Below are 22785 nucleotides of genomic sequence, written 5' to 3' on the forward strand. Positions count from 1 at the left end.
CAAAAGAGCCCTGAAAGGACAGGGGTCCATGCAGAAAAAAATGAAAAAAATGAAAAACATGCAGAAAGTAACGTAATATATCACAAAAATAGTGCGGTACTAGAAGAATCAAAGTCCTCAATAGATCATGGAGATATACACCTCTCGAAGGCCTAAAGGCCCATATACACACCCAAGATGAGGATCCAAACATAGAAATATAACCGCTAATAGCCCCAAAACATCAACAAAAGAAATTAGTGAAGTGAAGGAAATATATCCATAAGAAAAGATGGATGAAGGAGTATCACAGGAGGTCCAGAAGAACTGATGGTATGCAGGGTCATAGTTTTTTATAAAAACCTGTGAAAAGTAACTCCTCATTAAGACCATGAGGAGCCAAACTTTTCAAATTGAATATCCACTTTGTTTCACAGCAGAGTAGGCTGTTGGTATTGTCACCACCCCTAATATTAGTCTGAACACTTTCAAGTCCCATAACTTTAAAGCCGGACGTCTTGCCCTGATGGACATCCAAAAAATGCATCGCCACTGATGATAGGGCTTTCTTCCTTTCTCGATCCCTGCGGGCCGTGGAAATGTTGGAAAGATGTTGTTGAGTGCGTCTTCTGAGTTCTTGTGTCGTTTGTCCGACATAAATTTTTGGACAGTCACAGAAGATCGCATAAATGATGTTTCTAGATCTACAAGTAAAAAATTCCTTGGGTCGGATCTGAAAAGAAAGGGTAGATATTGAGTAGCCATCCTGTGCAATCATATATTGACAGATAGTGCAACCGCCACACGGATAAGAGTCATATATCCTGGTGCCACTGTTTAGTCTGGAGGAAGGTCGTTGGTAGTGATTATGACACAAAGTGTCTCTCAGATTTTTGGCTCTCCTGGCCACCAAACAGGGCGAGCTAGAAACAAAGGGTACGATTCTTCTCTCACTCATGAGGATATCCCAATTATTTTGGAGTATTTTTCGGATATCCGCCCACTGATTGTTATATGTAGTAATTAAGGAAAGCGGTCGAGAAGAGTCACGTACCTTTTTAGTAAGAAAACTGCTCCTATCTTGTTCCAAAGCATATTGGTATGCACCTGAGATGGCCCTTTTGGGATATCCTCTCTTTTTGAACCGACATGATAGATCTCTGGCCTCTTGTAGAAAGACATTATCAGTACTGCAGTTTCTTCTTAAACGGAGGAACTGTCCCTTTGGGATCCCCTTCCTAAGATGGTATGGATGGAAGCTTGTGTAATGGAGAAGGCTATTGGTTGCGGTGGTTTTTCTGAATAAGGAGCTCACAATACCTGAGTTGTGGATGGAAAGTTTAAGGTCCAAGAAATCAATGCTGTGATCTGAAACAACAGAGGAAAGTTTGATATTGAGAGAGTTGTCATTTAGCTCCATTATGAACCGATTGCACTCCTCCAAAGAGCCAGACCATAACAGAAAAATATCATCGATGTATCGTTGCCACACCAATACATTGGATGTGAAAGACTGATGTGTGTACACAGTTTGCTCCTCCCACCATCCTAAAAATAGGTTGGCATAAGATGGTGCACAACGTGCACCCATCGCTGTACCGGATAACTGACGAAAAAACTTTCTGTCAAAAACAAAATAATTTTTGTCCAAGATAAAAAATAGCAGTTGGAGAATGAAGTCCCTGTGCGCTGTTACGCGATGTGCATCTTTTTCCAAAAAATATGTGACAGCCTGCATACCTGCTTGATGCTGAATGCTGGTCTAGAGAGATTCCACGTCCATGCTCACTAGAAGTGTACCCGCAGGGATCTCCAAAGTCTCCAGGATTTGCATGAGATGAGTAGAATCCCTAGTGAATGATTTTAAAGAGGCGACCAGAGGTTGAAGAAAATGGTCCATGTAAATACAGGGTCGCTCGAATATGCTACCTATCCCGGAGACTATAGGCCTACTGTTGTGAAAGGCAATTCAGAATCACAATGGACATGGAGGTCAGAGCACATACAGTGAACTGACAATAACCCAAAATAATAGAACGAGCTCTGAGACGTGGGAACTCTGCAGACCGCAATCCCTAAGCCTATCAAACCACACTAAAGGTAGCCGTGGAGCGCTCCTGACCAGAACCTAGGCGCCTCGTCACAGCCTGAGAAACTAGCTAATCCTGAAGATAGAAAAATAAGCCTACCTTGCCTCAGAGAAATTCCCCAAAGGAAAAGGCAGCCCCCCACATATAATGACTGTGAGTAAGATGAAAACACAAACATAGAGATGAAACAGATTTAGCAAAGTGAGGCCCGACTAGCTGAACAGAACGAGGATAGGGAAGATAACTTTGCGGTCAGCACAAAAACCTATAAAAAACCACGCAGAGGGGACAAAAAGACCCTCCGCACCGACTAACGGTACGGAGGTGGTCCCTCTGCGTCTCAGAGCTTCCAGCAGGCGAGAAAAACCAATAAAGCAAGCTGGACAGAAAAATAGCAACAAACTAACATAAGCAAAACTTAGCTTTGCAGAGCAGCAGGCCACAGGAATGATCCAGGGAAAAAACAAGTCCCACACTGAAACATTTACAGGAAGCATAGATCAAAGCATCAGGTGGAGTTAAGTAGAGAAGAAGCTAACGAGCTCACCAGATAACCTGAGGGAGGAAACTCAGAAGCTGCAGTACCACTTTCCTCCACAAACGGAAGATCCCAGAGAGAATCAGCCGAAGTACCACTTGTGACCACAGGAGTGAACTCTGCCACAGAATTCACAACAGTACCCCCCCCTTGAGGAGGGGTCACCGAACCCTCACCAGAGCCCCCAGGCCGACCAGGATGAGCCACATGAAAGGCACGAACAAGATCGGGAGCATGGACATCAGAGGCAAAAACCCAGGAATTATCCTCCTGAGCATAACCCTTCCTTTTAACCAGATACTGGAGTTTCCGTCTTGAAACACGAGAATCCAAAATCTTCTCCACAATATACTCCAATTCCCCCTCCACCAAAACCGGGGCAGGAGGCTCAACAGATGGAACGATAGGTGCCACGTATCTCCGCAACAATGACCTATGGAATACGTTATGTATGGAAAAAGAATCTGGAAGGGTCAGACGAAAAGACACAGGATTAAGAACCTCAGAAATCCTATACGGACTAATAAAACGAGGTTTAAACTTAGGAGAGGAAACCTTCATAGGAATATGACGAGAAGATAACCAAACCAGATCCCCAACACGAAGTCGGGGACCCACACGGCGTCTGCGATAAGCGAAAAGTTGAGCCTTCTCCTGGGACAAGGTCAAATTGTCCACTACCTGAGTCCAAATCTGCTGCAACCTGTCCACCACAGTATCCACACCAGGACAGTCCGAAGACTCAACCTGTCCAGAAGAGAAACGAGGATGGAACCCAGAATTGCAGAAAAACGGTGAAACCAAGGTAGCCGAGCTGGCCCGATTATTAAGGGCGAACTCAGCCAAAGGCAAAAAGGACACCCAGTCATCCTGATCAGCAGAAACAAAGCACCTCAGATATGTTTCCAAGGTCTGATTGGTTCGATCGGTCTGGCCATTAGTCTGAGGATGGAAAGCCGAGGAAAAAGACAAGTCAATGCCCATCCTACCACAAAAGGCTCGCCAAAACCTCGAAACAAACTGGGAACCTCTGTCAGAAACAATATTCTCTGGAATGCCATGCAAACGAACCACATGCTGGAAGAACAAAGGCACCAAATCAGAGGAGGAAGGCAATTTAGACAAGGGTACCAGATGGACCATCTTAGAAAAGCGATCACAGACCACCCAAATGACTGACATCTTTTGAGAAACGGGAAGGTCAGAAATAAAATCCATAGAGATATGTGTCCAAGGCCTCTTCGGGACCGGCAAGGGCAAAAGCAACCCACTGGCACGAGAACAGCAGGGCTTAGCCCGAGCACAAATCCCACAGGACTACACAAAAGCACGCACATCCCGCGACAGAGAGGGCCACCAAAAGGATCTAGCCACTAACTCTCTGGTACCAAAGATTCCAGGATGACCAGCCAACACCGAACAATGAAGTTCAGAGATAACTCTATTCGTCCACCTATCAGGGACAAACAGTTTCTCCGCTGGGCAACGATCAGGTTTATTAGCCTGAAATTTTTGCAGCACCCGCCGCAAATCAGGGGAGATGGCAGACACAATTACTCCTTCCTTGAGGATACCCGCCGGCTCAGATAAACCCGGAGAGTCGGGTACAAAACTCCTAGACAGAGCATCCGCCTTCACATTTTTAGAGCCCGGAAGGTACGAAATCACAAAGTCAAAACGGGCAAAAAACAACGACCAACGAGCTTGTCTAGGATTCAAGCGCTTGGCAGACTCGAGATAAGTCAAGTTCTTATGATCAGTCAATACCACCACGCGATGCTTAGCTCCTTCAAGCCAATGACGCCACTCCTCGAATGCCCACTTCATGGCCAGCAACTCTCGGTTGCCCACATCATAATTACGCTCAGCAGGCGAAAACTTCCTGGAAAAGAAAGCGCATGGTTTCATCACTGAGCAACCAGAACCTCTCTGCGACAAAACAGCCCCTGCTCCAATCTCAGAAGCATCAACCTCGACCTGGAACGGAAGAGAAACATCTGGTTGACACAACACAGGGGCAGAAGAAAAACGACGCTTCAACTCTTGAAAAGCTTCCACAGCAGCAGAAGACCAATTGACCACATCAGCACCCTTCTTGGTCAAATCGGTCAATGGTTTAGCAATACTAGAAAAATTGCAGATGAAGCGACGATAAAAATTAGCAAAGCCCAGGAACTTTTGCAGACTTTTCAGAGATGTCGGCTGAGTCCAATCATGGATGGCTTGGACCTTAACAGGATCCATCTCGATAGTAGAAGGGGAAAAGATGAACCCCAAAAATGAAACCTTCTGCACACCAAAGAGACACTTTGATCCCTTCACAAACAAAGAATTAGCACGCAGGACCTGAAAAACCGTTCTGACCTGCTTCACATGAGACTCCCAATCATCCGAGAAGATCAAAATGTCATCCAAGTACACAATCAGGAATTTATCCAGGTACTCTCGGAAGATGTCATGCATAAAGGACTGAAACACTGATGGAGCATTGGCAAGTCCGAACGGCATCACGAGATACTCAAAATGACCCTCGGGCGTATTAAATGCAGTTTTCCATTCATCACCTTGCTTAATTCGCACCAGATTATACGCACCACGAAGATCTATCTTTGTGAACCAACTAGCCCCCTTAATCCGAGCAAACAGATCAGATAACAATGGCAAGGGGTACTGAAATTTAACCGTGATCTTATTAAGAAGGCGGTAATCTATACAAGGTCTCAGCGAACCATCCTTCTTGGCTACAAAAAAGAACCCTGCTCCTAATGGCGACGATGACGGGCGAATATGCCCCTTCTCCAGGGATTCCTTAACATAACTGTGCATAGCGGTGTGCTCAGGCACGGACAAATTAAACAATCGACCTTTTGGGAATTTACTACCAGGAATCAAATTGATAGCACAATCACAATCCCTATGCGGAGGTAGGGTATTGGACTTGGGCTCATCAAATACATCCCGGTAATCAGACAAGAACTCTGGGACCTCAGAAGGAGTGGATGACGAAATTGACAGAAATGGAACATCACCATGTACCCCCTGACAACCAAAGCTGGACACCAACATGGATTTCCAATCTAATACTGGATTATGGGCTTGTAGCCATGGCAACCCCAACACGACCACATCATGCAGATTATGCAACACCAGAAAGCGAATAACCTCCTGATGTGCAGGAGCCATGCACATGGTCAGCTGGGTCCAGTATTGAGGCTTATTCTTGGCCAAAGGCGTAGCATCAATTCCTCTCAATGGAATAGGACACTGCAAGGGCTCCAAGAAAAACCCACAACGCTTAGCATATTCCAAGTCCATCAAATTCAGGGCAGCGCCTGAATCCACAAATGCCATGACAGAATAGGATGACAAAGAGCAGATCAAGGTAACGGACAGAAGAAATTTTGACTGTACAGTACCAATGGTGGCAGACCTAGCGAACCGCTTAGTGCGCTTAGGACAATCAGAGATAGCATGAGTGGAATCACCACAGTAGAAACACAGACCATTCAGACGTCTATGTTCTTGCCGTTCAACTCTGGTCAAGGTCCTATCACACTGCATAGGCTCAGGTTTAAGCTCAGGTAATACCGCCAAATGGTGCACAGGTTTACGCTCACGCAAGCGTCGACCGATCTGAATGGCCAAAGACATAGACTCATTCAAACCAGCAGGCATAGGAAATCCCACCATGACATCCTTAAGGGCTTCAGAGAGACCCTTTCTGAATATTGCTGCCAGCGCAGATTCATTCCATTGAGTGAGCACTGACCACTTTCTACATTTCTGACAATATACCTCTATCTCATCCTGAGCCTGACCAAGAGCCAGCAAATTTTTTTCTGCCTGATCCACTGAATTAGGCTCATCGTACAGCAACCCAAGCGCCAGGAAAAACGCATCGATATTACTCAATGCAGGATCTCCTGACGCAAGAGAAAACGCCCAGTCCTGAGGGTCGCCGCGCAAAAAAGAAATGACGATCCTAACCTGTTGAATTGGGTCACCAGAAGAGCGAGGTTTCAAAGCCAGAAATAGTTTACAATTATTTTTGAAACTCAGAAATTTAGTTCTATCTCCAAAAAACAAATCTGGAATAGGAATTCTCGGTTCAAGCAAAGAATTCTGGACCACAAAATCTTGAATATTTTGAACTCTTGCCGTGAGCTGATCCACACATGAAGACAGACCTTTAATGTCCATTGCTACACCTGTGTCCTGAACCACCCAAATGTCTAGGGGAAAAAAAAGACAAAACACAGTGCAAAGAAAAAAAAATGGTCTCAGAACTTCTTTTTTCCCTCTATTGAGAATCAATAGCACTTTGGGCTTCCTGTACTGTTGTGAAAGGCAATTCAGAATCACAATGGACATGGAGGTCAGAGCACATACAGTGAACTGACAATAACCCAAAATAATAGAACGAGCTCTGAGACGTGGGAACTCTGCAGACCGCAATCCCTAAGCCTATCAAACCACACTAAAGGTAGCCGTGGAGCGCTCCTGACCAGAACCTAGGCGCCTCGTCACAGCCTGAGAAACTAGCTAATCCTGAAGATAGAAAAATAAGCCTACCTTGCCTCAGAGAAATTCCCCAAAGGAAAAGGCAGCCCCCCACATATAATGACTGTGAGTAAGATGAAAACACAAACATAGAGATGAAACAGATTTAGCAAAGTGAGGCCCGACTAGCTGAACAGAACGAGGATAGGGAAGATAACTTTGCGGTCAGCACAAAAACCTATAAAAAACCACGCAGAGGGGACAAAAAGACCCTCCGCACCGACTAACGGTACGGAGGTGGTCCCTCTGCATCTCAGAGCTTCCAGCAGGCGAGAAAAACCAATAAAGCAAGCTGGACAGAAAAATAGCAACAAACTAACATAAGCAAAACTTAGCTTTGCAGAGCAGCAGGCCACAGGAATGATCCAGGGAAAAAACAAGTCCCACACTGAAACATTGACAGGAAGCATAGATCAAAGCATCAGGTGGAGTTAAGTAGAGAAGAAGCTAACGAGCTCACCAGATCACCTGAGGGAGGAAACTCAGAAGCTGCAGTACCACTTTCCTTCACAAACGAAAGATCCCAGAGAGAATCAGCCGAAGTACCACTTGTGACCACAGGAGTGAACTCTGCCACAGAATTCACAACAGCCTACCTGGTGGTTCAGTTAGGGATTTATGGATCTTGGGCAGGGCGTAAAAAGTAGGTACCACGGGATGAAGTGTAGTCAGAAAATCAGACTCTTTTTTCGTGATGACCCTATCCGAAAAGGCCCTGTTAATGAGATGATCGATTTTGTCCTTAAAAACCCAAGTAGGATCCGAAGGTAGCAGAGTGTAGCACTGCCCTTCCTGGAGTTGGCGCATGACCTCTTTTACATATAGTTCATGTGGCCATAAGACCACATTCCCTCCTTTGTCTGCTTCACGTATTAGAAAGTTGTTATTAGTTGTCAAACCCCGCAAAGCCTCTCTTTCGGTCTTACCTAAATTCTCTTGTTGATGTGGGTCCAGTCTGAGTCTTTCAATGTCCTTACATACTTTGTCGAAGATTTGGACTGCTGGAAATAAGGAAAATGATGGTGTGGCTTGAGAAGGAAGACGTCTCGTGAATCTATCCGTAGTGTCAACATGCTCGTTTTCCTGCAAAAGTTCTAAGAGATCACAGAAAACACGTCTTTCACAATCTCAATTCCTGCCAATTCTACATTGAAAAAGTAAAACGGCGCTCCTTCACTTCCAAGCTCTGCAGTGCGCCCGAATAGTGGTTTACCCCCACATATGGGGTATCAACGTATTTAGGAGAAATCGCACAACAACTTTTGTGGTCTAATTTCTCCTGTTACCCTTGTGAAAATAAGAATTTGTGGGCGAAAAGATCATTTTTGTGTAAACAAATGCGATTTTTTACTTTCACGGCTCTACGTTATAAACTTCTGTGAAGCTCTTGGGGGTTCAAAGTGCTCACCACACATCTAGATAAGTTCCTTAAGGGGTCTAGTTTACAAAATGGTGTCACTTGTGGGGGGTTTCCACTGTTTAGGCACATCAGGGGCTCTCTAAACGTGACATGGCGTCCGATCTCAATTCCAGCCAATTCTGCATTGAAAAAGTCAAACGGCGCTCCTTCACTTCCAAGTTCTGCGGTGCGCCCAAACAGTGGTTTACCCCCACATATGGGGTATTGGCGTATTCAGGAGAAATTGCATAACAAAATTTATGGTTACATTTCTGTTTTTACACTTGTGAAAATAAAAAAAATGGTTCTGAATTAAGATGTTTGCAAAAAAAAGTTAAATGTTCATTTTTTTCTTCCACATTGTTTCAGTTCCTGTGAAGCACGTAAAGGGTTAATAAACTTCTTGAATGTGGTTTTGAGAACCTTGAGGGGTGTAGTTTTTAGAATGGTGTCACACTTGGTTATTTTCTATCATATAGACCCCTCAAAATGACTTCAAATGTGATGTGGTCCCTAAAATAAATGGTGTTGTAAAAATGAGAAATTGCTGGTCAACTTTTAACCCTTATAACTCCCTAACAAAAAAAAATTTTGTTTCCAAAATTGTGCTGATGTAAAGTAGACATGTGGGAAATGTTATTTATTAACTTTTTTGTGACATATCTCTCTGATTTAAGGGCATAAAAATACAAAGTTTGAAAATTGCAAAATTTTAAATTTTTTTGCCATATTTCCGTTTTTTTCATAAATAATCGCAAGTAATATCGAAGAAATGTTACCACTAACATGAAGTACAATTTGTCATGAAAAAACAGTCTCAGAATCAGCGGGATCCGTTGAAGCGTTCCAGAGTTATAACCTCATAAAGTGACAGTGGTCAGAATTGCAAAAATTGGCCTGGTCATTAAGTACCAAATTGGTTCTGTCACTAAGGGGTTAATAATAGAAACCCCCCACAAGTGACCCCATATTGGAAACTAGACCCCCCCACGAACTTATCTAGATGTGTTGTGGGAACTTTGAGCCCCCAAGTTTTTCACTACAGTTTATAACGCAGAGCCGTGAAAATAAAAAATCTTTTTTTCCCACAAAAATTATTTTTTAGCCCCCAGTTTTGTATTTTCCCAAGGGTAACAGGAGAAATTGGACCCCAAAAGTTGTTGTCCAATTTGTCCTGAGTACGCTGATACCCCATATGTTGGGGTAAACCCCTGTTTGGGCACACGGGAGAGCTCGGAAGGGAAGGAGAACTGTTTTACTTTTTCAACGCAGAATTAGCTGGAATTGAGATCGGACGCCATGTCGCGTTTGGAGAGCCCCTGATGTGCCTAAACAGTGGAAGCCCCCAATTATAGCTGAAACCCTAATCCAAACACACCCCTAACCACACCTCTAACCAAGACACACCCCTAAATCCGAACCCTATTCCCAACCGTAAATGTAATCCAAACCCTAACTTTAGCCCCAGCCCTTACCTGTAGCCCCAACCCTAACCCTAATGGGAAAATGGAAATAAATACATTTTTAAAATTTTCCCTAACTAAGGGGGTGATGAAGGGGGGTTTGATTTACTTTTATAGCGTGTTTTTTAGCGGATTTTAATGATTGGCAGCCGTCACACTGAAAGACGCTTTTTATTGCAAAAAATATTTTTTGCGTTACCACATTTTGAGCTATAATTTTTCCATATTTTGATCCACAGAGTCATGTGAGGTGTTGTTTTTTGCGGGACGAGTTGACGTTTTTATTGGTCGCATTTTCGGGCACGTGACATTTTTTGATCGCTTTTTATTCCGATTTTTGTGAGGCAGAATGACCAAAAACAAGCTATTCATGAATTTCTTTTGGGGGAGGCGTTTATACCGTTCCGCGTTTGGTAAAGTGGATGAAGCAGTTTTATTCTTCGGGTCAGTACGATTACAGCGATACCTCATTTATATCATCTTTTTATGTTTTGGCGCTTTTATACGATAAAAACTATTTTATAGAAAAAATAATTATTTTTGCATCGCTTTATTCTGAGGACTATAACTTTTTTATTTTTTTGCTGATGATTCTGTATGGCGGCTTGTTTTTTGCGGGACAAGATGACGCTTTCGGCGGTACCATGGTTATTTATATCCGTCTTTTTGATCGCGTGTTATTCCACTTTTTGTTTGGCGGTATGATAATAAAGCGTTTTTTGACTCGTTTTTTTTTCTTTTCTTACGGTGTTTACTGAAGGGGTTAACTATTGGGCCAGTTTTATAGGTCGGGTCGTTACGGACGCGGCGATACTAAATATGTGTACTTTTATTGTTTGTTTTTTTTTATTTAGATGAAGAAATGTATTTATGGGAATAATATTTTTTTTTCTTCATTATTTAGGATTTTTTTTTTTACTTTGTCCCTGGGGGGGACATCACAGATCGGTGATCTGACAGTTTGCACAGCACTCTGTCAGAACACCGATCTGTCTCAGAGCACTGCAGCCTTACCAAGTGCCTGCTCTGAGCAGGCACTTGGTAAGCCACCTCTCTCCCTGCAGGACCCGGATGCCGCGGCCATCTTGGATCCAGGCCTGGAGCAGGGAGGGAGGTAAGAGACCCTTGTAGCAACGCGATCACATCGCGTTGCTGCGGGGGTCTCAGGGAAGCACGCAGGGAGCCCCCTCCCTGCGCGATGCTTCCCTGCACTGCCGGCACACCGCGATCATGTTTGATCGCAATGTGCCGGGGGCGGTCCATGACCGCTCCTGGCACATAGTGCCGGATGTCAGCTGAGAAAGGCAGCTGACACCCGGCCGCGCTCCCCCCGTGAGCGCGGCCGATCGCCCTGGACGTACTATTCCGTCCTTGGGAAGTACCACCCCACATAGACGGAATAGTACGTCCATTGGCAGAAAGGGGTTAATACTCCTGTCTGGCAAAAGACTCCTGGGTCATACGACTCTATACTTCTGCTCTATATGGCTGCTACTTGGTCTTCAGCCCACAACTTTGCAGAGCTCCTACTATTGCATCTATGGATAAAAATCTTAGCAAAAGGGTACTACAAACTCCCGTTGCTCAGGTGGTAATCTGAGGGATCGCTATTCTTCCTTCTGCAATGTTGGTTCTTAGTTTTCCGAGACCCAGGGGCTGCTTTAGGACATCCCATGGTTCATGGGTCCCAGAGTATACAAATACAGGTACTTCTCACAAAATTAGAATGTCAAAGAAGTTAATTTATTCATTGGCTGTGAGCCATAATCATCAACATTAACAGGAATAAACACTTGAAATAGATCACTCTGTAATGACTATATAATGAGTTTCACTTTTTGTATTGAAGAACTGAAATAAATTAACTTTTTAGTGATATTCCAATTTTGTGAGAAGCACCTGTATGCGTTCTCGGACATGCTGCAGCGTTTCAGAGTAAGGGTATTTGCACACGTTGCAGATTTGCTGGGGATCAGCGTTTTATTCTGGGCAGAAATGCTGCAGATCCGCAGGTGATTTACAGTATAATGTAAATCAGTGGGGGGAAAAAATGCTGTGCTAATGGTGCGGAAAAATCTGCACAGATAATGCAGCAGATTCAAAAAAGGACCAGGTCAATTCTTTTTTCGGATCTGTAGCGTTTCTGCATCCATTGATTTCCATTGTGTCAGGCCAATCCACAGCAAAACCGCAGGTGTAAAAAAACATCTGCAGATTTGCTGCGGGTGAAACGCTGCAGATCGGGAGGGTGAAGAGTGTGTGCGGAGAAGATTATTATTATTATTATTATTTATTATTATAGCGCCATTTATTCCATGGCGCTTTACATGTGAGGAGGGGTATACATAATAAAACAAGTACAATAATCTTGAAAAATACAAGTCACAACTGGTACAGGAGGAGAGAGGACCCTGCCCGCGAGGGCTCACAATCTACAAGGGATGGGTGAGGATACAGTAGGTGAGGGTAGAGCTGGCCGTGCAGCGGTTTGGTCAATCGGTGGTTACTGCAGGTTGTAGGCTTGTCGGAAGAGGTGGGTCTTCAGGTTCTTTTTGAAGGCCGCCTTTTGAAGGCCGCCATCACAGAAGATGTGTGTATATGTGTCTGGGGGTCTGTGTGTAGGCAGGAATCGTCTGATGGGACTACTAGTCCCATCTGACTAAGCCTGTTACAGTGACAGCTAGCCGGATAATGGGACAGTATAGTCCCATCATCCGGCTGCTGTGTTCAAGTGTAAAACAAAACAAAACACATAGACCAAGGGTGTCAAACTGCATTCCTCGAGGGCCGCAAACCATGCGTGTTTTCAAGATTTCCTTAGCATTGCACAAGGTGCTGCAATCATTATGTGTGTAGATGATTATATTATCACCTGTGCAGTACAAGGAAATCCTGAAAACATGATCTGTTTGCAGCCCTCGAGGAATGCAGTTTGACACCCCTGACATAGACATACAATACATACAACACACAGTACATACTCACCACACAGTCCCCGAAGCCATCGATCATCTGTAAGAAATATAAAAATAAACCAACAATAATATACTCCCTGATCCGCAGTAATCCATGTAATAACGAGTGTCCCATGACAATCTCCCGTGGAGAGCTGTCACATCAGCAGATGTGACCGCTCTCCAGGGGTCCGGTGATGCAATGACAGAAGGTATGGTGTAACCGCTGTGTGTATCAGTCTGCCATAGAGGTGGTAACAGTTGATAGTTGGGGGATGCCGGGTGTTGGACTCCCACCAATCTTCTATTCATGGTCTATGCTAAGGATCAGTCATCGATATAAATCAATAGTACAGCCCTTTTAAGGACAGTGATAAAAAAAAAGGCGGCATCATGAAGGGTTAAAGTTACATTAAAAGGATCCTCAGCTGAGGGTATGTGAACAAGACACTTTCATTTCAACAGCAGCAGCAGAGGATTTCCTATTTGAAGCGGCTCCAGGAACAAGCTGGCGGTCTTTCTCCTGAAGTGGTCATGCTGCCGTCTCTGGCGCCTGCGCTATTTCCCTATACTTTCACCTATAAAGAAGAATGAACAGGTTACTGGTACCCACTTCAATAATAAAATACTGAACGTTTTTAAGTTACTGTGCAGCATTTTCTTGCACTTTTGAGGCGGAATCTGCCTGAAAAAGACAGCACATATAGGCCACGCGCACACGGTCAGTATTTTACCTCAGTATTTGTAAGCCAAAACCGGGAGTGGGTGATAAATGCAGAAGTGGTGCAAATGTTTCTATTATACTTTTCCTCTGGCTGTCCCACTCCTGATTTTAGCTTACAAATACTGAGGTAAAATACTAACCAAATACTGATAGTGTGAACATGGCCTTACACTAAGAGGATTGCAAAGTATCATTCACAGCCCATAACTGTGGAATTCAACTAGTCCCAGGTGAGCAAGGGTGACAGCTGTCCGTCCGCCCTCACGTCTCTGTAGCAAAGCATCCTGCAATGCATCTTCTATACGTCATGCAATAAGCCGGTAATGTCAGCCAACCACAGGCTTCCTTACAAAGTAGGGGCAGAAGACAATTAAGACACCTTCTGTTATTTGCTGATTGTCATTCTGGCTTCTTAGTGGCTGTATAGAACGATGAGGCGTGGCTAAGCGCTTCGGGGCAGTGCAGTGTGCACCGCAGTGCTGCAACCTACTTCCGGTCCCTTGGCGCACATTCACCCTAGGTACTAGGTTCCGGGCACTATGTTACTCAGTGATACAATAGAGACCATACTGATTGAACACGTGATGTGTCGGTAGCTGCGCGCATTCCGTCCGGCACCCGAGCTCTGCACCGCCCTGTGCTGTAGCGCACCGAGTGCACGTCTCATATCCGGGAGGACCGGACACACACACCGGCCTGCCAGGGCCCGGGACTTATCAGGTACCTGCATATCAATGGTGATATCTGTAACGTAGTCACTCTCCTCATCCATGTCACAGTGCACACCAGCAAACAGTGACCTCTCCGGGACCGAGACATTAGTCTCCTTTTTATTTTTGCATTTTTTTCCCTATTCTTCAAAGCACCATACATTTCATAAGTGTTATTTTTTTTCTGCTGTTTGAGGACTTTAAAAAAAAATAATTATAATAATTACTATTAGTAGTTATTATTACTAATAATAATAATTCATTATTATCATTATTAGGCGAGTTGTAGTTTTGGATAACACCATTAATTTTACCATAAAATGTATTGAAAAATGTGCAAAAAGTGTGGTGACGATACAAAAAATCATTTCTTTCCTTCATTATTGCTAGTGTTTATTGTGTGGTAAACATTGCCTGACAGAAGAAGCCTCCAGACGAGGCTGAAGTTGGTTTCTTATTCGTTCAGTGTCTTATTCAGCAACTAGCTGAAGAGCCCGGCGTTGCCTGGGCATAGTAAATATCTGTGGTTAGTTATAGCACCTCACTTCTCTTATTTTCCAATCACATCTTTCATTTTTCCCCTCACATCTCTCATTTTCCCCCTCACTCCTTTCATTCCCCCCTAACACTTGTCATTTCGACCTCACATCTGTCATTTTCCGATCACTCCACTATTTTCCCTCACTCCTCTCATTTTGCACTCACACCTCTCATTTTCACCTCAGTATATACATGTTTGTCATCTCCCTTATATATAGTATACACCTGTATGTCATCTCCTGTATATAGTATATACCTGTATGTCATCTCCCCTGTATATAGTATATACCTGCTGTGTGTCATCTCCCCTGTATATAGTATATACCTGTATGTCATCTCCTTCTATATATAGTATATACCTGTATGACATCTCCTGTATATAGTATATACCTGTGTGTCATCTCCTGTATATAGTATATACCTGTATGTCATCTCACCTGTATATAGTATATACCTGTATGTCATCTCACCTGTATATAGTATATACCTGTATGTCATCTCACCTGTATATAGTATATACCTGCTGTCATCTCCCCTGTATATAGTATATACCTGCTGTGTCATCTCCCCTGTATATAGTATATATCTGTGTAATCTCCTTCTGTATATAGTATATACCTGTATGTCATCTCCTATATATAGTATATACCTGTATGTCATCTCCTTCTATATATAGTATATACCTGTATGTCATCTCCTTCTATATATAGTATATACCTGTGTGTCATCTCCTCCTGTATATAGTATATACCTGTGTCATCTCCTGTATATAGTATATACCTGTATGTCATCTCACCTGTATATAGTATATACCTGTATGTCATCTCACCTGTATATAGTATATACCTGCTATGTCATCTCACCTGTATATAGTATATACCTGCTATGTCATCTCACCTGTATATAGTATATACCTGCTGTGTCATCTCCCCTGTATATAGTATATACCTGTATGTCATCATCTCCTATATATAGTATATACCTGTATGTCATCTCCTCCTGTATATAGTATATACCTGTGTGTCATCTCCCCTGTATACAGTATATATCTGTGTAATCTCCTCCTGTATATAGTATATACCTGTATGTCATCTCCTCCTATATATAGTATATACCTGTGTGTCATCTCCTCCTGTATATAGTATATACCTGTGTCATCTCCTGTATATAGTATATACCTGTATGTCATCTCTCCTGTATATAGTATATACCTGTATGTCATCTCTCCTGTATATAGTATATACCTGTATGTCATCTCACCTGTATATAGTATATACCTGTATGTCATCTCACCTGTATATAGTATATACCTGTATGTCATCATCTCCTATATATAGTATATACCTGTGTCATCTCCTCCTGTATATAGTATATACCTGTGTGTCATCTCCCCTGTATATAGTATATATCTGTGTAATCTCCTCCTGTATATAGTATATACCTGTATGTCATCTTCTATATATAACATATACCTGTATGTCATCTCCTCCTGCATATAGTATATACCTGTGTGTCATCTCTCCTGTATATAGTATATATCTGTGTTTCATCTCCTCTTTTATATAGTATATACAGTACCTGTATGTCATCTCCTCCTGTATATAGTATGTACCTGTATGTCATCTCCTCCTGTATATAGTATATATCTGTGTGTCATCTCCCCTGTATATATATATGTACCTGTTTGTCATTTCCTCCTGTATATAGTATATACCTGTGTGTCATCTCTCCTGTATATAGTATATATATGTGTCATCTCCTCCTGTATATAGTATATACCTGTATGTCATCTCCTCCTGTATTAGACCTCGTTCACACGTTATTTGGTCAGTATTTTTACCTCAGTATTTGTAAGCTAAGTTGGCAGCCTGATAAATCCCCAGCCAACAGGAAGCCCTCCCCCTGGCTGTATATATCAGCTCACACATACACATAATAGACAGGTCATGTGACTGACAGCTGCCATATTTCCTATATGGTACATTTGTTGTTCTTGTAGTTTGTCTGCTTATTAATCAGATTTTTATTTTTGAAGGATAATACCAGACTTGTGTGTGTTTTAGGGCGAGTTTCGTTTGTCAAGTTGTGTGTGTTGAGTTGCGTGTGGCGACATGCATGTAGCGACTTTTGAGAGATGAGTTTTGTGTGGGGACATGCGTGTAGCAACTTTTTGTGTCGAGTTGCATGTGACAGGTTAGTGTAGCAAGTTGTGTGCAGCAAGTTTTGCGCATGCCAAGTTTTGCGTGTGGCGAGTTTTATGTGTGGTGCCTTTTGAGTATGTGCAAGTTTTGTGTGAGGCAACTTTTGCATGTGTTGCAACTTTTGTGCATGTGGCAATTTTTCCGCGTGTGCAAGTTTTGCGTGTGGCGAGTTTTCCATGAGGTGAGGTTTGCACTTGTGGCGAGTTTTGCATGAGCCTAGTTTTTGCATGTGGCGAGTTTTGAGCGGCGACTTTTGTGTTTCGACTTTTATGTGGCGAGGTTGGTGTATGTGTGGTGAAATGTGTGCTGAGGGTAACATGTGTTCAAGCACATGGTAGTGTGTGGTGCATTTTGTGTGTGTGTTCATGTCCCCGTGTGTGGTGAGTATCCCATGTCGGGGCCCCACCTTAGCAACTGTACGGTATATACTCTTTGGCGCCATCGCTCTCATTCTTTAAGTCCCCCTTGTTCATATCTGGCAGCTGTCAATTTGCCTCCAACACTTTTCCTTTCACTTTTCCCCATTATGTAGATAGGGGCAAAATTGTTTGGTGAATTGGAAAGCGCGGGGTTAAAATTTCACCTCACAACATAGCCTATGACGCTCTCGGGGTCCAGACGTGTGACTGTGTAAAATTTTGTGGCTGTAGCTGCGACGGTGCAGATGCCAATCCCATACATACATACATACATACATACATACATACATACACACACACATTCAGCTTTATATATTAGATTTTTTCTTTTCTGTTTTTTTTTATAGGTTTAACAACACAAAATAGACATCACAATAATAAAAGACAATGCAGTGAGGTTCCCTGATGTGAATACGCTTAAAAACGGCTACAAAAACAATAAAACTGGCACAAAAATGGGCATCAAAGTGGGCAACAAAGAGCGCTGAAGAAAGTGTTAAATGCCTTTGGGCCACTGATCTCACACTGCAGACATATAGAACAGGGCGCCCCACATCCAAACCAGTTATTTCCAGCCTGGCCCAAATGGGTTCTTGGCATCAGAACTGGCATCAAAGTGGGCAAACAGCCCATTTTCTCAGATTTTAATAAGTAACTGATGTTTTTAAGGGGTTAAATGCCTTTGGGCCACTGATCTAACACTTAAAATACAAAAACAGTGATGCCCTGCATCAATCTCATGTCCCTCCAGCCTGGCCCAAATGGGTTCTGGGCACCAGAACTGGCAACAAAGTGGGCAAATAGCCCATTTTCGCAGATTTGAATAAGTAACTGATGTTTTTGGGGGGGTTAAATGCCTTTAGGCCACTGATACCACAGTGCATACATATAGAACAGGGAGCCCCACATCAAAAACAGTTCCCTCCAGACTGGCCCAAATGGGTTCTGGGCATCAGAACTGGCATCAAAGTGGGCAAATAGCCCATTTTCACAGATTTGAATAAGTAACTGATGTTTTTTGGGGGTTAAATGCCTTTGGGCCACTGATCTGACACTTAAAATACACAGACTGCGCTGCTCGCCTGTCAGGATAATGTACCAGAGAAGTCCAAATAGATGTAATAGAGAATAGACTTTATTTCTACGCGTTTCGTGGTGATCACACCACTTCCTCAGGACAGTCTATACACATACAGGGTCTTATACATGTAAAAATCTAAATACAAAAAACACATTAAAAAGAGTAGTTAAGCAAATGAATAACTTTTGCAAGCTGGAGGAGTGCTAGAACCTACGGTGTTAAAACATTTATTCTTTGTCAGGACCCTGCTACTGATGTTTTGAACCATTGAGCAGTGGGTGGATTTGATTGGATTGTTTTGTTTGGTGGTAGTTTCACAAGAGTCTGTGAAAAAAAATCCCTGAGGGGGGAAAAAATATATATTCTCAGGGATTTTTTTTTTTTTTTTGAGTTTTTTTTTTTGTTTTTGTGTTCCACTGTTATCTCTTTGGTTTCACAGACTCTTGTGAAACTACCACCAAACAAAACTCCATTCAAATCCACCCATGGCTCAATGGTTCAAAACATCAGTGGCAGGGTCCTGACAAAGAATAAATGTTTTAACACCGTAGGTTCTAGCACTCCTCCAGCTTGCAAAAGTTATTCATTTGCTTAACTACTCTTTTTAATGTGTTTTTTGTATTTAGATTTTCTACATGTATGAGCAATGGTTTTAAGTGCTATACTCAATTATATTTTATGATTGTTTTGTGTGTTTTATGATGTACATATATGTTTGAATGTGTTTAACCCCTTATAGACCGCCGATACACCTTTTAACCCCTTTCTGCCATTGGACGTACTATTCCGTCCATGTGGGGTGGTCCCTAATTCCCAAGGACGGAATAGTACGTCCAGGGCGATTGGCCGCGCTCACGGGGGGAGCGCGGCCGGGTGTCAGCTGCCTATCGCAGCTGACATCCGGCACTATGTGCCAGGAGCGGTCACGGACCACCCCGGCACACCGCGTGTGCCGGCGGTATAGGGAAGCATCGCGCAGGGAGGGGGCTCCCTGCGGGCTTCCCTGAGACCCCCGCAGCAACGCGATGTGATCGCGTTGCTGCGAGGGTCTCCCTATCTCCCTCCCTGTAGCAGGCCCGGATCCAAAATGGCCGCGGCATCCAGGTCCTGCAGGGAGGGAGGTGGCCTACCAAGTGCCTGCTCAGAGCAGGCGCTTGGTAAGCCTGCACTGCTGTAAGCCTGATCTGACAGAGTGCTATGCAAACTGTCAGATCATCGATCTGTGATGTTTTCCCCTGGGACAAACTAAAAAAGTTAAAAAAAAATTTTTTCCAAATGTGTAAAAAAAATAAAATAATTCCTAAATAATGAAAAAAAAAAAATATTATTCCCATAAATAAATTTCTTTATTTAAATTAAAAAAAACAATAAAAGTACACATATTTAGTATCGCCGCGTCCGTAACGACCCGACCTATAAAACTGGCCCACTAGTTAACCCCTTTAGTAAACACCGTAAGAAAAAAAAAAAAAAGGCAAAAAACAACGCTTTATTATCATACCGCCGAATAAAAAGTCTAATAACATGCAATCAAAAAGATGGATATAAATAACTATGGTACCGCTGAAAACGTCATCTTGTCCCGCCAAAAAACGAGCCGCCATACAGCATCATCAGCAAAAAAATAAAAAAGTTATAGTCCTCAGAATAAAGCGATGCAAAAATAATTATTTTTTCTGTAAAATAGTTTTTATCGTATAAAAGCGCCAAAACATAAAAAAATTATAAAAATGAGGTATCGCTGTAATCGTACTGACCTGAAGGATAAAACTGCTTTATCAATTTTACCAAATGCGGAACGGTATAAATGCCTCCCCCAAAAGAAATTCAGGAATAGCTGGTTTTTGGTCATTCTGCCTCACAAAAATCGGAATAAAAAGCGATCAAAAAATGTCACGTGCCCGAAAATGTTACCAATAAAAACGTCAACTCGTCCCGCAAAAAACAAGACCTCACATGACTCTGTGGACCAAAATATGGAAAAATTATAGCTCTCAAAATGTGGTAACGCAAAAAATATTTTTTGCAATAAAAAGCATCTTTCAGTGTGTGACAGCTGCCAATCATAAAAATCTGCTAAAAAACACGCTATAAAAGTAAATCAAACCCCCCTTCATCACCCCCTTAGTTAGGGAAAAATTAAAAAAATGTATTTATTTCCATTTTCCCATTAGGGTTAGGGTTGGGGCTAGGGTTAAAGCTACCGTTAGGGTTGGGGCTAAAGTTAGGGTTAGGGTTTAGATTACATTTACGGTTGGGAATAAGGTTGGGATTAGGGTTAGGGGTGTGTCTGGGTTAGGGGTGTGATTAGGGTTACCGCTGGGATTAGGGTTAGAGGTGTGTTTGGATTAGGGTTTCAGTTATAATTGGGGGGTTTCCACTGTTTAGGCACATCAGGGGCTCTCCAAACGCGACATGGCGTCCAATCTCAATTCCAGCCAATTCTGCATTGAAAAAGTAAAACAGTGCTCCTTCCCTTCCGAGCTCTCCCGTTTGCCCAAACAGGGGTTTACCCCAACATATGGGGTATCAGCGTACTCAGGACAAATAGGACAACAACTTTTGGGGTCCAATTTCTCCTGTTACCCTTGGGAAAATACAAAACTGGGGGCTAAAAAATAATTTTTGTGGGGAAAAAAAAAAGATTTTTTATTTTCACGGCTCTGCGTTATAAACTGTAGTGAAACACTTGGGGGTTCAAAGTTCTCACAACACATCTAGATAAGTTCCTTGGGGGGTCTAGTTTCCAATATGGGGTCACTTGTGGGGGGTTTCTACTGTTTAGGTACATTAGGGGCTCTGCAAACGCAATGTGACGCCTGCAGACCATTCCATCTAAGTCTGCATTCCAAATGGCACTCCTTCCCTTCCGAGCCCTCCCATGCGCCCAAACAGTGGTTCCCCCCCACATATGGGGTATCAGCGCACTCAGGACAAATTGGACAACAACTTTTGGGGTCGAATTTCTCCTCTTACCCTCGGGAAAATACAAAACTGGGGGCTAAAAAATAATTTATGTGGGAAAAAATGTTTGTTTTATTTTTACGGCCCTGCATTATAAACTTCTGTGAAGCCCTTGGTGGGTCAAAGCGCTCACCACACATCTAGATAAGTTCCTTAGGGGGTCTACTTTCCAAAATGGTGTCACTTGTGGGGGGTTTCAATGTTTAGGCACATCAAGGGCTCTCCAAACGCAACATGGCGTCCCATCTCGATTCCAGTCAATTATGCATTGAAAAGTCAAATGGCGCTCCTTCGCTTCAGAGCTCTGTCATGCTCCCAAACAGTGGTTTACCCCCACATATGGGGTATCAGTGTACTCAGGACAAATTGTACAACAACTTTTGGGGTCCATTATCTCCTGTTACCCTTGGTAAAATAAAACAAATTGGAGCTGAAATAAATTTTTTGTGAAAAAAAGTTAAATGGTCATTTTTTTTTTTTTTTTTTAAATCTGTTTATTAGAATTTTTTAATATAATACAAAACATACAAAATATACATTTCCAAAGATGATAATACAGTAATGCGATAATGTGACAATATGATATTGTATCCCTTATCCCCCCCACCCCAACATAATCCAAAACATTAACCTCCATACTCTGCGTACACTTAATCATAAAAGTACCGTATATACTCGAGTATAAGCCGAGATTTTCAGCCCATTTTTTTGGGCTGAAAGTCCCCCTCTCGGCTTATACTCGAGTCATATACCCGGGTGTCAGCAGGGGAGGGGGAGCGGGGGCTGTGTAGTCATACTTACCTGCTCCCAGCGCGGTCCCTGCAGTCCCTGGCTTCTCCGGCGCTGCAGATTCTTCCTGCACTGAGCGGTCACATGGCACCGCTCATTACAGAAATGAATAGGCAGCTCCACCCCCATAGGGGAGGAGCCGCATATTCATTGCTGTAAATGATCGGTGCCATGTGACCGCTCAATTACAGGAAGAAGCTGCAGCGCCGGAGAAGCCAGGGACTGCAGGGACCGCGCCGCAGCAGGTAAGGGGAGCGCAGCGCTATAATTACCTGCTCCTCGCTCCGGCTCCGTCTGCAGCGTCCTCTAGCAATGACGCTCAGGTTAGAGGGCGCTGTGACGTAGTCAGTGCGCGCCCTCTGCTGAGCGTCAGT

The 22785-nt window shown here is 43.2% G+C and overlaps 1 protein-coding gene across 1 annotated transcript in view; it reads left to right on the forward strand.

Annotated features, from left to right (window-relative positions):
- Positions 1-14173: 14173 nt before the first annotated feature.
- INTS2 (integrator complex subunit 2) overlaps positions 14174-22785 on the forward strand; it is a 146811-nt gene continuing 138199 nt past the window's right edge. Inside the window, exon 1 of the mRNA XM_069757209.1 lies at positions 14174-14427. The gene's annotated coding sequence lies outside the window, so the exon portion shown is untranslated. The remainder of the gene's footprint in view (positions 14428-22785) is intronic.

This window comes from Ranitomeya imitator, chromosome 3 (assembly GCF_032444005.1).
Source record: "Ranitomeya imitator isolate aRanImi1 chromosome 3, aRanImi1.pri, whole genome shotgun sequence".
NCBI classification, from domain to species: domain Eukaryota; kingdom Metazoa; phylum Chordata; class Amphibia; order Anura; family Dendrobatidae; genus Ranitomeya; species Ranitomeya imitator.